Raw genomic sequence first — 13,764 nt, 5'->3', positions numbered from 1 at the left:
GAACTAAAGTGTTCCTTCAGCCCATGGTTGTCTGCGTTTCCACCGGGGTCTAAAGTCCCGCGAAGATTAGGCAAATTAGCCCACTGACGTATGAAAAAGCGACGTTGTCGTCGGTCCATCTCTCATATGATTTCTTCTGTAACCCCATACTACCACCGAAGTAGCCTACATTATTTTCTAATAACCGGGACAGCCCGGAGGGGTTTATTCCACTTATATACAACGGGTTACCAACAATGACTATATATGGTTACTTTTGTATTTATTGATTTTTATCGATTTAATCACCTGGAATTGAAATATTCTTCTGCAGCCGTTTGGGCATATTTTACCGTTGTCAAGCAAAACTGTCGTTGGTAGTTGAACTTGGACCGTTGTTATGCAACAAATAAGATATAACAGGCCAATAGTCAGATTGTAACTGTTTTATATATCCTCTCAAACACATTCATTATGTTTTTATGCGAACATTCACTTTCATGTTTTGACATCCGAGGAGACAGAATGCATTCACATTTCCAATATAACTGGCAACAACAGCAGAAAACATGCACACGTAAACATTTTGCTGTCTGATTACTTTCTCATCGTCAATTCCATATAGGCTAATCGCAAAATGACAAGAATAGAACGAAAACTCGGACTTGCGTGAAAATTTTAATTAGCAGTTGTACAGCCACCGTTTGCTTTCCTTCGAAGTTACTGCTACCCGAGCAGCGAAGTGTGCTCTCCAGATGCGAACCATGCACCATAAATTAGTCCATAGTCTGGCAGAGTAAAAAGCTAAAGGGACGATTACTAGAATTAACCTGTTATTTTACCCTGACAAAAAGTGCGGAAGGTGATTTCCAGTTTGCTTTTACTGTATCACCAATGTGAACTACGCAGAACTACCGCATACCTCACATAACTGTATCAAACGTTTTGAGTCAATTACAACGGGCTAACAAAGAAAATCCGGAAGAAAATATTCAGCAACCGAATTAATCCGTTTGAATGTTTTGGTACGTAATATGCTGTCCCAGCACGAATGCTTAGCATTTTATAAAACGAATACTAAAGCAAGAAAAGAACAGAAGAGCACACGTTATAATTCCAAGACGTTGGCAGGCTATAACCAAAACTAGGCTACTGCGCCGCATAACATACAAGTTTGATTTGAAGTTATTATGAAAATAAATCGTTTTGCGGCTGCAGATTTTTAAACATGGCGGTTGAAATAAAACAAATAACACTGCAAGTAGTCGACCAATCAGAAATTTTCAGCGCTTGCGCCCCACCCCAAAGGTTCCGGTACTTTTGGAAAGTACTACCCCCCGAGCAGGAACTTTTTTGGGGGTAAAATAAAGCCCCCCGGAGCTAAATTCCTGCGGTCGAAACACACTGAGTTCCTCAAAAGGTTCCTAGTTCCGGGGTAAAGTTCCTGCGGTGGAAACGTGGCTTATGCAAGTTTTTGATTGCCTCCTGTAGGTGAAGGATTGGCTGGTGTCAGTAAAATGTCCAATGGGGAGACATTTTGTTTGTGGGATAGGCGGCAGGAAAAATAAGAATGAGAAAAAGAAGAAGAAGAAGAAGAACAAGAAGAAGGAGAAAACGCAAAATCCCCTTAGTTTGGGGTTTTATTGTGTGGACACGTGAAGTTTTTTATGAATTCTATCTGTTGAAATGGGGTCAGAATGTACGAAACGTAATGTTTTTAAGGGCTGAGTGTCTGTGGCTGTTGTGGTTATTTCTGTGGGGAACCCTGAAAAGTGCCAAACTCTTGGTGCTGTATAGGTATGGGGCATGCACCGCCAAGGCATAACTTGGCGGGATGGCATACCTGCCATCCCAATAAGGGCTGTAACTGATCATGAGGAAGAGAATAGGCAAGGCATACTGAAAGGGTGAGATGGTCCAAAGTCCAAAAGCACCTGGGAGTGTTTCAAACTCCAACACTATTTTAAAGATGGACGAGAAAGAAGAGGGAGTAAAAGAAGGAATAAAACTGAAAAAAGAACGGAGTAAGTAGCCTGTTGTGGAGTGGGATGGAGACAATACAAATTAAGGGTGAAGAGGTGTGGGAAGGAATGGGAATCTTCTAGCATAATCGCATTAACACGCCTAATTCAGCAAAATAGGAAACTGACAATAAAATGGCGGTTTTGGTGCAATAGGCTTCTTTTTTTTTCAAATTTTTCATTTGGGACCAAAAGTAATTTTAAAATAATTTATGTGTTACTTCAGTTTAAAAAAAAAATTATTAATTGTTTATGATAATTTTACCTTGTGAGATGTGGCGGTAGTCACAGCCCTAGTAATTTTATTTAAAGAGAAGGCTACATTTTGACACCTGCAACTGTAACATTCAATAACATTCCAAACTTTTTTCAACAAGTAGTAGTTTTGTCTAACAGACACTGATTTTGCACTGAATAACATAGAAAAAAACAGTTCAGTCGGACATGATGAGCCTTGTGTGGACAGTCTTCACTTTGTGGAAAGAGATGTCAGAATTTAGTTTTCTCTATAATCAAGCAGTTTGGATTCGTGCAGAATGTAGAAATGTAAATGTGGCAGAATGTACAGAACATGGCATGTTACTGTTACAGTTGTTGTGTTAATGCTATTTGGCTAACACAGCAGGTTTAGCTAAAGCACAGTAGGATACTGAGGTCAAACTGGTAATACAGAGCTACACAAGCAATGCAGCATTAGTGTTACAGTTTTATAATTCTCCATAGAGAAGAAGGCTGCACATTCCAATGTTACCTGTTGCCTAGTTAGGTCAGGCGATGGTTCCACTGACAGCACAGAGCAACTGACACATTTTGATACTTGCAGGGACAGCAGCAGAGACAGTTTCCACAGGACGGACGTTCAGCTAAAGAACTACATTTAACAGAGGTAAGCTCTAGTAGCCCCTTCACGTAAGCTGTCTTTCTTTCCATTTGAAAGGGGGGCAGTTCACTTTGTCATAGGCTATTCAGCTCACTCTGTCATAGGCTATTCAGTTCACTCTATCATGGGGTATTCAGCTCACTCTATCATGGGCTATTCAGCTCACTCTGTCATAGGGTATTCAGCTCACTCTATCATAGGCTATTCAGCTCACTCCTTCATAGGCTATTCAGCTCACTCTGTCATAGGCTATTCAGCTCACTCTATCATAGGCTATTCAGCTCACTCTATCATAGGCTATTCAGCTCACTCTATCATAGGCTATTCAGTTCACTCTATCATGGGGTATTCAGCTCACTCTATCATGGGCTATTCAGCTCACTCTGTCATAGGCTATTCAGCTCACTCTATCATAGGCTATTCGGCTCACTCTGTCATAGGCTATTCAGCTCGCTTTGTCATAGGCTATTCAGCTCACTCTGTCATAGGCTATTCTGTTTACTCTGTTGTCATTGCTTAAGCATTTAAAATGTGTCCCTTTAAATGTTTAGCCATTTTTTTCTGCAGTTGAACATTGTTAAGTATGATGCATTGTTGAAATAATGGTATAAACTTCATCACATAATTTTACTATATGAGTGCCGCAATTCCTTGATCCTGGCCTCCAGGATGACAAACATGAAAATGACAAATAACCTTCCAGGTTGTCTAAAAAAAGAAATCAAACAGTCGGTGACTGGAAATGTCACATAACCAACATACAGACATCATAATAGCAAACCTTACACCAAAACCTATGAACAAAACCAGTCAGTTAAGTAAAGCTAATAAATAACTTTAGTATTAACAGACATTATTCGCCATAAACTATAGCATATTACGTAAGGGCCATAACTGATCATGAGGAAGTGAATGGGCAAGGCATACTGAAAGGGTGAGAAGGTCCAAAGTCCAAAAGTATGAATCTGGGAGTGTTTCAAACTCAAACACCATTTTAAAGACGGATGAGAAAGAAGAGGGAGTAAAAGAAGGAATAAAACTGAAAAAAGAATGGAGTAAGTAGCCTGTTGTGGAGTGGGATGGTGAGAATATAAACTAAAGGTGAAGAGGTGTGGGAAAGAACGGGAATCTTTTAGCATAATCGCATTAACACGCCTAATTCAGCAAAACAGGAAACTGACAATAAAATGGCGGTTTTGGTGCAATAGGCTTCTTTTTTTTTCAAATTTTTCATTTGGGACCAAAAGTAATTTAAAAATAATTTTAAATAATTATGTGTTACTTCAGTTTAAAAATAAAAAACTAGTTTATGATCATTTTACCTTGTGAGATGTGGCGGTAGTCACAGCCATAGTAATTTTATTTAAAGAGAAGACTACATTTTGACACCTGCAACTGTAACATTAAATAAAATTCCAAACTTTTTTCAAACAGTAGTAGTTTTGTCTAACAGACACTGATTTTGCACTGGATTACATAGGAAAAAACAGTTCAGTTGGACATGATGAGCCTTATGTGGACAGTCTTCACTTTGTGGAAAGGGATGTCAGAATTTAGTTTTCTCTATAATCAAGCAGTTTGGATTTGTGCAGAATGTAGAAATGTAAAATGTGGCAGAATGTACAGAACATGGCATGTTACTGTTACAGTTGTTGTGTTAATGCTTTTTGGCTAACACAGCAGGTTTAGCTAAAGCACAGTAGGATACTGAGGTCAAACTGGTAATACAGAGCTACACAAGCAATGCAGCATTAGTGTTACAGTTTTATAATTCTCCATAGAGAAGAAGGCTGCACATTCAAATGTTACCTGTTGCATAGTTAGGTCATGCGATGGTTCCACTGACAGCACAGTGCAACTGACACATTTTGATACTTGCAGGGGCAACAGCAGAGACAGTTTCCACGGACGAACGATCAACTAAAGAACTACAGTTAACAGAGGTAAGCTCTAGTAGCCCCTTCACATAAGCTGTCTTTCTGTCCATTTAAAAGGGGAACAGTTCACTCTATCATAGGCTATTCAGCTCACTCTATCATAGGCTATTCAGCTCACTCTATCATAGGCTATTCAGCTCACTCTATCATAGGCTATTCAGTTCACTCTGTCATACGCTATTCAGTTCACTCTATCATGGGGTATTCAGCTCACTCTGTCATGGGCTATTCAGCTCACTCTGTCATGGGCTATTCAGCTCACACTAGCATGGGGTATTCAGCTCACTCTAACATAGGCTATTCAGCTCACTCTGTCATAGGCTATTCAGCTCGCTTTGTCATAGGCTATTCAGCTCACTCTGTCATAGGCTATTCTGTTTACTCTGTTGTCATTGCTTAAGCATTTAAAATTTGTCCCTTTAAATGTTTAGTCATTTTTTTCTGCAGTTGAACATTGTTAAGTATGATGCATGTTGAAATAATGGCGTAAACTTCATCACATAATTTTACTATATGAGTGCCGTATTTCCTTGATCCTGGCCTCCAGGATGACAAACATGAAAATGACAAATAACCTTCCAGGCTGTCTAAAAAAGAAATCAAACAGTCAATGACTGATAATGTCACATAACCAACATACAGACATCATAATAGCACACATTACACCAAAACTTATGAACAAAACCAGTCAGTTAAGAACTGGAGCTAATAAATAACTTTAGTATTAACAGACATTATTCACCACAAACTTTAGCATATTACGTAAGGGCCATAACTGATCATGAGGAAGTGAATGGACAAGGCATACTGAAAGGGTGAGATGGTCCAAAGTCCAAAAGTATGAATCTGGGAGTGTTTCAAACTCGAACACCATTTTAAAGACGGACGAGAAAGAAGACGGAGTAAAAGAAGGAATAAAACTGAAAAAAGAACAGAGTAAGTAGCCTGTTGTGGAGTGGGATGGAGAGAATATAAACTAAAGGTGAAGAGGTGTGAGAAGGAACGGGAATCTTTTAGCATAATCGCATTAACACGCATAATTCAGCAAAATGGGAAACTGATAATAAAATGGCGGTCTGGGTGCAATTGGCTTCTTCTTTTTTTATATCTCATTTGGGACCAAAAGTAATTTAAAAATAATTTTTAAAAAGTTTATGTTTACTTCAGTATTTTGTAAATAGTTTATGATAATATTACCTTGTGAGATATGATGGTAGCCACAGGCCTAGTAATTTGATTAAAAGAGTAGGCTACATTTTGACACCTGCAACCGTAACATTGAAAGACATTCCGAACTTTTTGTCAAACAGTAGCCTGTCTAACAGATATTCATTTTTCACTGGAATCAGGTAAATAAATAAAAGTAACGTGAGCAAACACACAGTGATGATTCAGCACTAACATCTGTGGATTCTATTTCAGTAAAGCTATTTATTAATTTAATTTATATATCTATTTATTAAACAATGTACATATTAAATTCAGTCCATCGTTTTGTCATAAATTTTTCTTTTCCAACTAGTGTCATATTTATTTATGAATTTATTCTTCAGAAAATGGACTGGATTTTCTCACATGGCAATAATAGGCCTATGGAAGCCTGTATCTCTAGAATAGAGATTTATGTATAGAATAACAGATTTGTTGCACATGATGAGCCTTGTGTGGACAGTCTTCACTTTGTGGAAAGGGAAGTCAGAATTTAATTTTCTCTATAATCAAGCAGTTTGGATTTGTGCATGTGAATGTAGAAATGTAAAATGTGGGCAGACTATACAGTATGTGGCATGTTACTGTTACAGTTGTTGTGTTAATGCTATTTGGCTAACACAGCAGGTTTAGCTAAAGCACAGTAGGATACTGAGGTAAAACTGGTAATATGATACACACCCTGCTATTCACACACTACAGTATTTGTGTTATTATAATACACACTTTGATATTCACATACTACCGTATTTGTGTTATTATAATACACATCCTGCTATTCACACATTACAGTATTTCTGTTATTACGATGCACATCCAGTTACTCACTCTCCCGCATTCATGATATTTATGTTTTAAAGAGTAACAGAAGGAAAATTTGGCAATATCCAGGCATGAACCCCCAAAAACAAGCAGTGAGGTAAAGATAAACTCCCAGATGGGAAGAAAAAACACTCAAGCGGTGGCCAGAAAAAATAAAAATTTTTATTTATTTTATTTGACCTTTATTTAACCAGGTAAAATCAGTTGAGAACCAATTCTCATTTACAATGATGACCTGGCCAAGAGGTGTCAACAACAGTAAATATGTTATCTCAGGAGGAATCCAGCTTCAGATGTGCATTCTTACACAATTTGATATTTGAATATTCTTCAGGGTTGATGTACGGATATTCATTTAACCGTGGCGGCAGTGTAGCACAGTGGGCAAGGAACTGGGCTTGTAACCGAAAGTTCCTGGGTAGGACACTGCCGTTGTACCCTTGAGCAAGGTACTTAACCTGAATTGCTTCAGTATATATCCAGCTGTATAAATGGATACAATGTAAAAATTGTGTAAGTCTGCTAAATGCCTGTAATGTAATGAAACCGTGAAAATAAATGGACTACTAACCTTGACTAATATCAACGTCTCTTGAGTTGAAAGCAAATTTTGCCGCTGCAATTACAGTCAACACAAACTTTTTTTGGGGGTTCAGGCCTGGTAAAGCCATTGTAAAGAGTCTTTGTGACAGCGTCGTCATGAGAACCATAGTTTTTCCTATCACTACTGATACAGAGTGTCATCTACAGGCTATACTGTAACTATTCTGGCAAGTTAGCTGTCAACTCCAAGAATTTTTAAGAGTAACTTTTAAATGATAACAGAAAAATAATTAAAAACAGAGGAGTACCCTTTTAATGCACATAAAAACTCAGTCCCCTACACGTTTTCTCCCCAGTATTTTTGACATGTTGCCAAGCTAACTCAGCAGTGGAGTCTGGAAGAGGCAACACACGCTGGCATTTCCTCATTCGCCAATGCGTGAGCGTTGGCTGGCTGTCTCTCCTGCTTTATTTCATAATTTTTTTTCAATAAGGCAGGATGGGAGATCAGTGAAGAGAACACACAGGCCTGTACACACAGGTGCCCCAGACAGACAGCCTGGTACAGACAGATTTTCTGGCTAATGTAATTAACTGTTCTGCTCAAATTGATATAAATCACAAAAAAATCACTGTGACTGCTGTGGGTGTGCATTTAGGGAGAACTGGAGTGACACTGGAGGACTCAAAGTGGTGATTGACAGTATAGTTTACAACTGGTGTTTTTTAAACGTCTCCACTTGTGTTCGGTGGCCAACGGGCAGGGATTTTAAAAATTTGCTTAATAGTTGCCTGTGTTGTCTGACCTTCTCTGCATTGAAGAAACTTGGCTAACTGCACACCTGCTGTTTGTCCTATCAGGATATAGATCAGTGTGGAGGGGCAGACAAGTTGGTCAGGGGGAAGGGTGCTGCACCTTTGTGAATGATGGGTTATCATTTAGAGAGGTGGTTGTAAGCGCTGAGAGTGAATGAGTGGTGGTGGAGGTGTGGTTGGGTACAGGGGAATGCTGAAGTGGTGAATTTTTATAACCAGAGTTTGGACCTGTCCCTTCATTACCTTGAAAGAATACTCCTGCTTAGGGCTAATAAGGTGATTTGGAGTGGAGATTTTAATTCCTATAATACACTTTGGGGTAGCGAGTTGACTAACAGAAATGGTGCTTGTTATGGAGAAATTTATGGATAACCTGGTATTGGTTTGCCTGAATGATGGGCATGGATACACAGCCTAATGTTATTTTGGGGACGTCATCAGTGTTGGACCTGACAGTACCTTAGTGTGCAGCTCTATGGCTGGTGGGTCTGAATGGAGGTCTGGGAGGATTCAGCTGTAGGGACTGACCGTTATCCAATACTGTGTAAAATAGGGGCAGAAGCATCTAAGGAGGAGTGGGTGTCCCCGGGTAGATGGTGCTGGGAAAAAGGAGACTGGGAGGTATTCAGTCAGGTCTGTAAAACTGGAGCAGCACAGATCCAGGTGGCGGGTGATATAGATGATTCAGTAACTGCATCATCTGAAGTTCTGTTAGCTGCCTTGTCAGCTGCTGTCCCTTGGTCTGAAGGGAGAAGGATGAGGAAGGTGGTGCTGTGGTGGTCACCGGAATGTTCTAAGGCTGTTTGAGCACACAGCCCTGCGCTCAGGGTCCTGCACAGGATCCTTCCTCCAGACTGTGTGCTGGAGTATCACAGGGCGAGAGCAGTGGCCAGGAGAGTCATCAAGGCACCAAACAGGAAGTGCTGGAGAGAGCACTGCTCTCGGATAGGCCGGGGCACACAGGCTGGGGAGGTGTGGGGTATGATTGGGAAAATGATAGGGGTGTCTAAGGCCACTCAAATCCCAGTTTGGGTGGATGGAGATTGTGTTGCCAGGTCTGGGAAAGAGAAGGCAAATTTGGGGGAGGACAGACTGAATCGCTGACAAGCTGTTCTGAGCCAGTGGGGGAATGTATGTGAGAAGCGGACAGAGTCTGATAGCATTTCATGACAGCATAGGGTCTGGTGGGGGGGGAGGTTGGGCTGGCATGGTGGTGTCCCCTGTTCCTCCCTGGTTATTCCCACTGCCTGTGGTTGGCATGGGACTGCTAGAATATGTGCATCAGGTTGGAGAATCTATAAAAAATATTTTTTATTAGTTTCTGCCAGTTTATACAGACATTTTGGTTTCATCATGTAGAAATGATCTGATAGAACATGGCCAGCATCCTGCTACACACCGAAGGAGCGTAGCCTCCCCAGAAAGAAAAGCATTCAGTCTAGTAGGGCATCCAAAGACACAAACCACTGTATCAAACCAACTATCCATGTGATCAGGAGAACAATGTGTGTGTGCCTGGGCCTGGCAGGCTGTGTGTTAATATACTTTGAGGCTGTGTGCATCAGTGTGCTGTGTGCGTGTGTGTGTGTGTGTGTGTTGCTGGGGCCTGGCAGGCTGTGTGTTAATGCACTCTGAGGCTGTGTGCATCAGTGTGCTGTGTGCGTGTGTGTGTGTGTGACTGGGGCCCGGCAGGCTGTGTGTTACTGTACTTTGAGGCTGTGTGCATCAGTGTGCTGTGTGTGTGTGTGTGTGTGTGTGTGTGTGTGTGTGTGTGACTGGGGTCTGGCAGGCTGTCTGTTAATGTACTTTGAGGCTGTGTGCATCAGTGTGCTGTGTGTGTGTGTGTGTGTGTGTGTGAATATATGTGTGTGTATGTTGCAGGGCCCTGGCAGGCTGTGTGTTAATGTACTCTGAGGCTGTGTGCATCAGTGTGCTGTATGTGTGTGTGTGTGTGTGTGTGTGTGTGTGGCTGGGTGCTGGCAGGCTGTGTGTTAATGTACTCTGAGGCTGTGTGCATCAGTGTGCTGTGTGTGTCCTCTGCATACAACAACAATGAGCATCTTCAGTGCGTCGACCAGTGAATTTCTTTGAAATTGCACCTCCATCCTCAAGATAAATGGAATTTAATGAAACCATTATGTACCGTGGCAGGAGCTGGAAATGGCCAAAATTATCAGAGTATTTTTTGACAACTATCAAATCTCTGAGTTTGTTGGAATACTGTAAACATAAAGATGTATTCTTGTGATACTATTGCAAGTGACTGAACTCCAAGGTTGAGTTTCAAGGCAGAAGTTGACAGGTTCTCAAGAGTTCACTGAACTGAAAAAAAAGTAGAGAATCATCAATGCTATGCCTCACCTTGTGTGCAAAATGCAGTGGGTCCATCTTTTTTTTTGGAATCCTTGAGTATAAATGACAGCACTGTTCTCTCCAAGAAAACTACTGCAAGTGATGTCAGAGTGATCATGTTGGATTTTTAACATGATTGGACAGTACTATGCTTTAGAAGTATGTGGTCGCAGTGTAACATAAATCAATGAAAAAGCACCGATAGACTATGTGTAATCCCATCTATATATAAACTGTTCTTGATTGTTAAAACATCATCTGGATCATTTGTGAAACAGCAATTTACAGCCATACTGTATGTCCTGCAATGCAACATGAGGTGTACAAATGTTGGTTGAACACATTAAGGACTGCAGTACTTTAAGGCACTGGCAGTTCAGTTTAAATCTTACTGTTGCAAAGTTTATATGTCTGGTTTGGCAGGGCAGTGTTTGAACATATTTCCAGGAAACATTTAAAGCAGGTACACGAGGTAGACAGGAAAATACCAGGTCATACAACAGTTTCCCAGAGCTACAGGTTTTATTACAAGGAGCACCAGAGAGGTACACATGCCACAGCTTGCAGAGGAATTCTTGGAAGTTTGCTAATGCCATACGCCAGTACTTTTATTAACATGAACGAGCTTGTCTGAGTAAATGTTTCCCTGTTTGTAATTACATCAAACACACATGTGATGGAGACAGAACCATGACATGGCTTTATGTTTCATCTTGACCTTTGTTATGATAACAAGCCTACACATTAAAAGCTAATTTTAACATTTACCACATTTCAGCTTGTGTGCATATATATTTTGTAATGTAATAGAACAGAAAAGCTGTTTTTCATGCTGGAGGAAGACCTTTCATAAGCGGCTCTGATATGCAGTCATACGAGTGCCCAAGGGGGGTCGCTAGAGAGCAATGAATCACAGATCCCTGTCTGACTGAACCCTCCCGTACCCTGGGCAACACAGGCACCAATCGTACGTCGCCCTGTGGAGCTACTGGCCACAGTCAGCACTGGCACAGTCCGGATTCGACCCGAGGCTGTGAGGTTCATCCATGCACCTCAGCGTGGTGAATGAGCTATCCAGCAGCCCCAAGCCTAATTTCAATAAAATTACAACTTATCAGCATCCATAAGAAATGCAGACTACCATACAATGTGCCAAATAATCACTGCATTGATAGGAACCACTCAAAGCAGGTACATGAGGTAGACAGGAAATCATCAGGTCAGACGACATTTTCCCATTGTAACAGACTTTAGTACAACATGCACCAGGGAAATACCCACTACACAGAAAGCAGAGGCATTCTCCAAAGACTCACCAAGTTGTCTCAGCCTTGATAGTAGTTTCCAAGCATCACACCTCATAAGGTCACATCTCACAAGCATGTTACATTAGTAATTAGGCACCTCAGCACGCAACACAACAGCACAGTATAGTGCCTGGGACGGGGGCGGTATATCCCCATGGTGGGTGCCAAAGCTTTTCGGGTCCTCTCAGGAGTGCTGTCGGTACGGTCCTGAGCTGCATTTCATCCTCCCCATAGCTCTCCATCGCTCCTCTTCCTCATCGTCACGGTAACTGGGAATGTGGAGACTGGGACAAGGCCACAGGCCTAGGCAGAATTGGCCAAGAGTGCATACAGAAATATAGAAACATACACTTCCCTTCACTACCTTAAGCCTCCAAGCAGCTGTATACTGCAGAACACAGTCTGAAGTGCATTAATCACTGCAGGTTCCCCACTGAATCAACAGGAACTGAGGCGGAGCAGTGAAAGAATGGGCAGTGATTCAATATGTGCAATCATATAGACATGAAAACTGTTTTTGATCAATAAAACATTGTCTGGATTATTTGTGAAACATTTTGGTTTAAAGTCACATCTACTGCAATTACTAAGACATAAGAACTCCTGTGGAGTTCTAGAAAAGACTGTTGAAAAAATAGTATTTTAGTTCCTTTAAACAGCTACTAGATGGTAATGGAAGTTCAGTTTCACTCTGAGCTATTGTCTCATGGGCGCTTGCTAGTTTGAACCATAATCTCATGTTTGTGGCAAAAATAACAGAATCTGCATAACAAGTACATTAAGCAGCAAGAACCATTTTGCAGAGTTCTGAGAGATAGCCTTGTAATAACTTGTCACTAGGTGGATTACAGAAGCTTTCTCTGGTCAGCATGAAGTTTGGCTTTTTGTGCATTATTGTTGCACTACGAGTGTCATCAAATTGTTGTTGCAGAAATCATAAATGATTCAATGTTTTCACTTGTGAGCAAGAACATGGACACTGATGTTTCTTAATCTGAAGGGAAACTTCGTGTTGTGTAAAATTAGAGATTCAGCGTTGGCTTTTAAACATCTGTAGACAGAATTGTTTAATTATTTCTTTATTAGGAGTATATGGACACAGTGACCCAGTACCCAGAGGAAACCAGGACAAGCACAGGAACTTGCTAGCTCCATGCAGAGAGGACGCAAACCGGGATCTCTAACTCGGCTTTTTTTATCGTCACACAGATTGTTTTGCCGTGTGTGATTTCAGGATTACACTTTTTGCCCAAAAATTGAATTAAAGAGCATCAGTGCTCTTATTTCTCTCTAGGGAGCCACACATAAAAACTAATGTGGGTAAAACCAGACCCAAAGCCAAGCCTCACTGGGGGCTTCAGTCGTTGCAGCCGGGAGAATAGAAGCTAGATGAGAAGGGGTGTTTGGAGGAATAGGAATCTGTAGCTATGATCGCAATAACGCTTAATTTAGTGAAATAAAACAGGTAATAAAATGGCGCCCGAGGAGTAGATGAGGAGTAATATGTTTTTTCAAATTCCCCATTTGGGACCAAACACAAAAAATACCCTTTCAAATAACTTTTTAAAATTTTAATGTTTATTTTTTAGTATTCATTTGGTATTTCATGATCATTTTACCTATTTGGATATTATGGAAGTCACAGGCCTGTCGTCGGCTACATTATGACATCTGCTACTGTAACAAAAACAGCCCGAACATTTTAACTGTGTGGATTGTGAAGTCAAAATGTTATTTTTGCTCTGTATTCACACAGTTTGGATTAAGACACATTAACTTGATGTATGCCATGTTAAAGTTGGTGGTCGATAGTTAATTCACGTATGGAGCTTTCATAGCTGGTCTTCTATCATTTGAAATGAGACATTAGCTCCTGTATACAAGAGCATGCTAAAAAG

At 40.7% G+C, this 13,764-nt stretch overlaps 1 protein-coding gene across 7 annotated transcripts in view; it reads left to right on the top strand.

The window, feature by feature from the left end:
* Nucleotides 1-1,890: 1,890 nt before the first annotated feature.
* LOC135246815 (uncharacterized) overlaps nucleotides 1,891-13,764 on the top strand; it is a 28,152-nt gene continuing 16,278 nt past the window's right edge. For 4 of the 7 annotated variants that reach the window (XM_064320107.1, XM_064320105.1, XM_064320108.1 and 1 more), the window contains exons 1-2: nucleotides 1,913-2,003; nucleotides 2,824-2,886. The gene's annotated coding sequence lies outside the window, so the exon portion shown is untranslated. Of the gene's footprint in view, nucleotides 2,004-2,823; nucleotides 2,887-5,610; nucleotides 5,754-13,764 lie in introns of those variants that run through there. The other 3 variants (XM_064320106.1, XM_064320103.1, XM_064320104.1) reach the window with 2 other exon arrangements.

This window comes from Anguilla rostrata, unplaced genomic scaffold, assembly GCF_018555375.3.
Source record: "Anguilla rostrata isolate EN2019 unplaced genomic scaffold, ASM1855537v3 scaf0937, whole genome shotgun sequence".
In the NCBI taxonomy this organism is placed as follows: Eukaryota; Metazoa; Chordata; class Actinopteri; order Anguilliformes; family Anguillidae; genus Anguilla; species Anguilla rostrata.
This window is presented reverse-complemented; position numbering and strand designations above follow the sequence as displayed.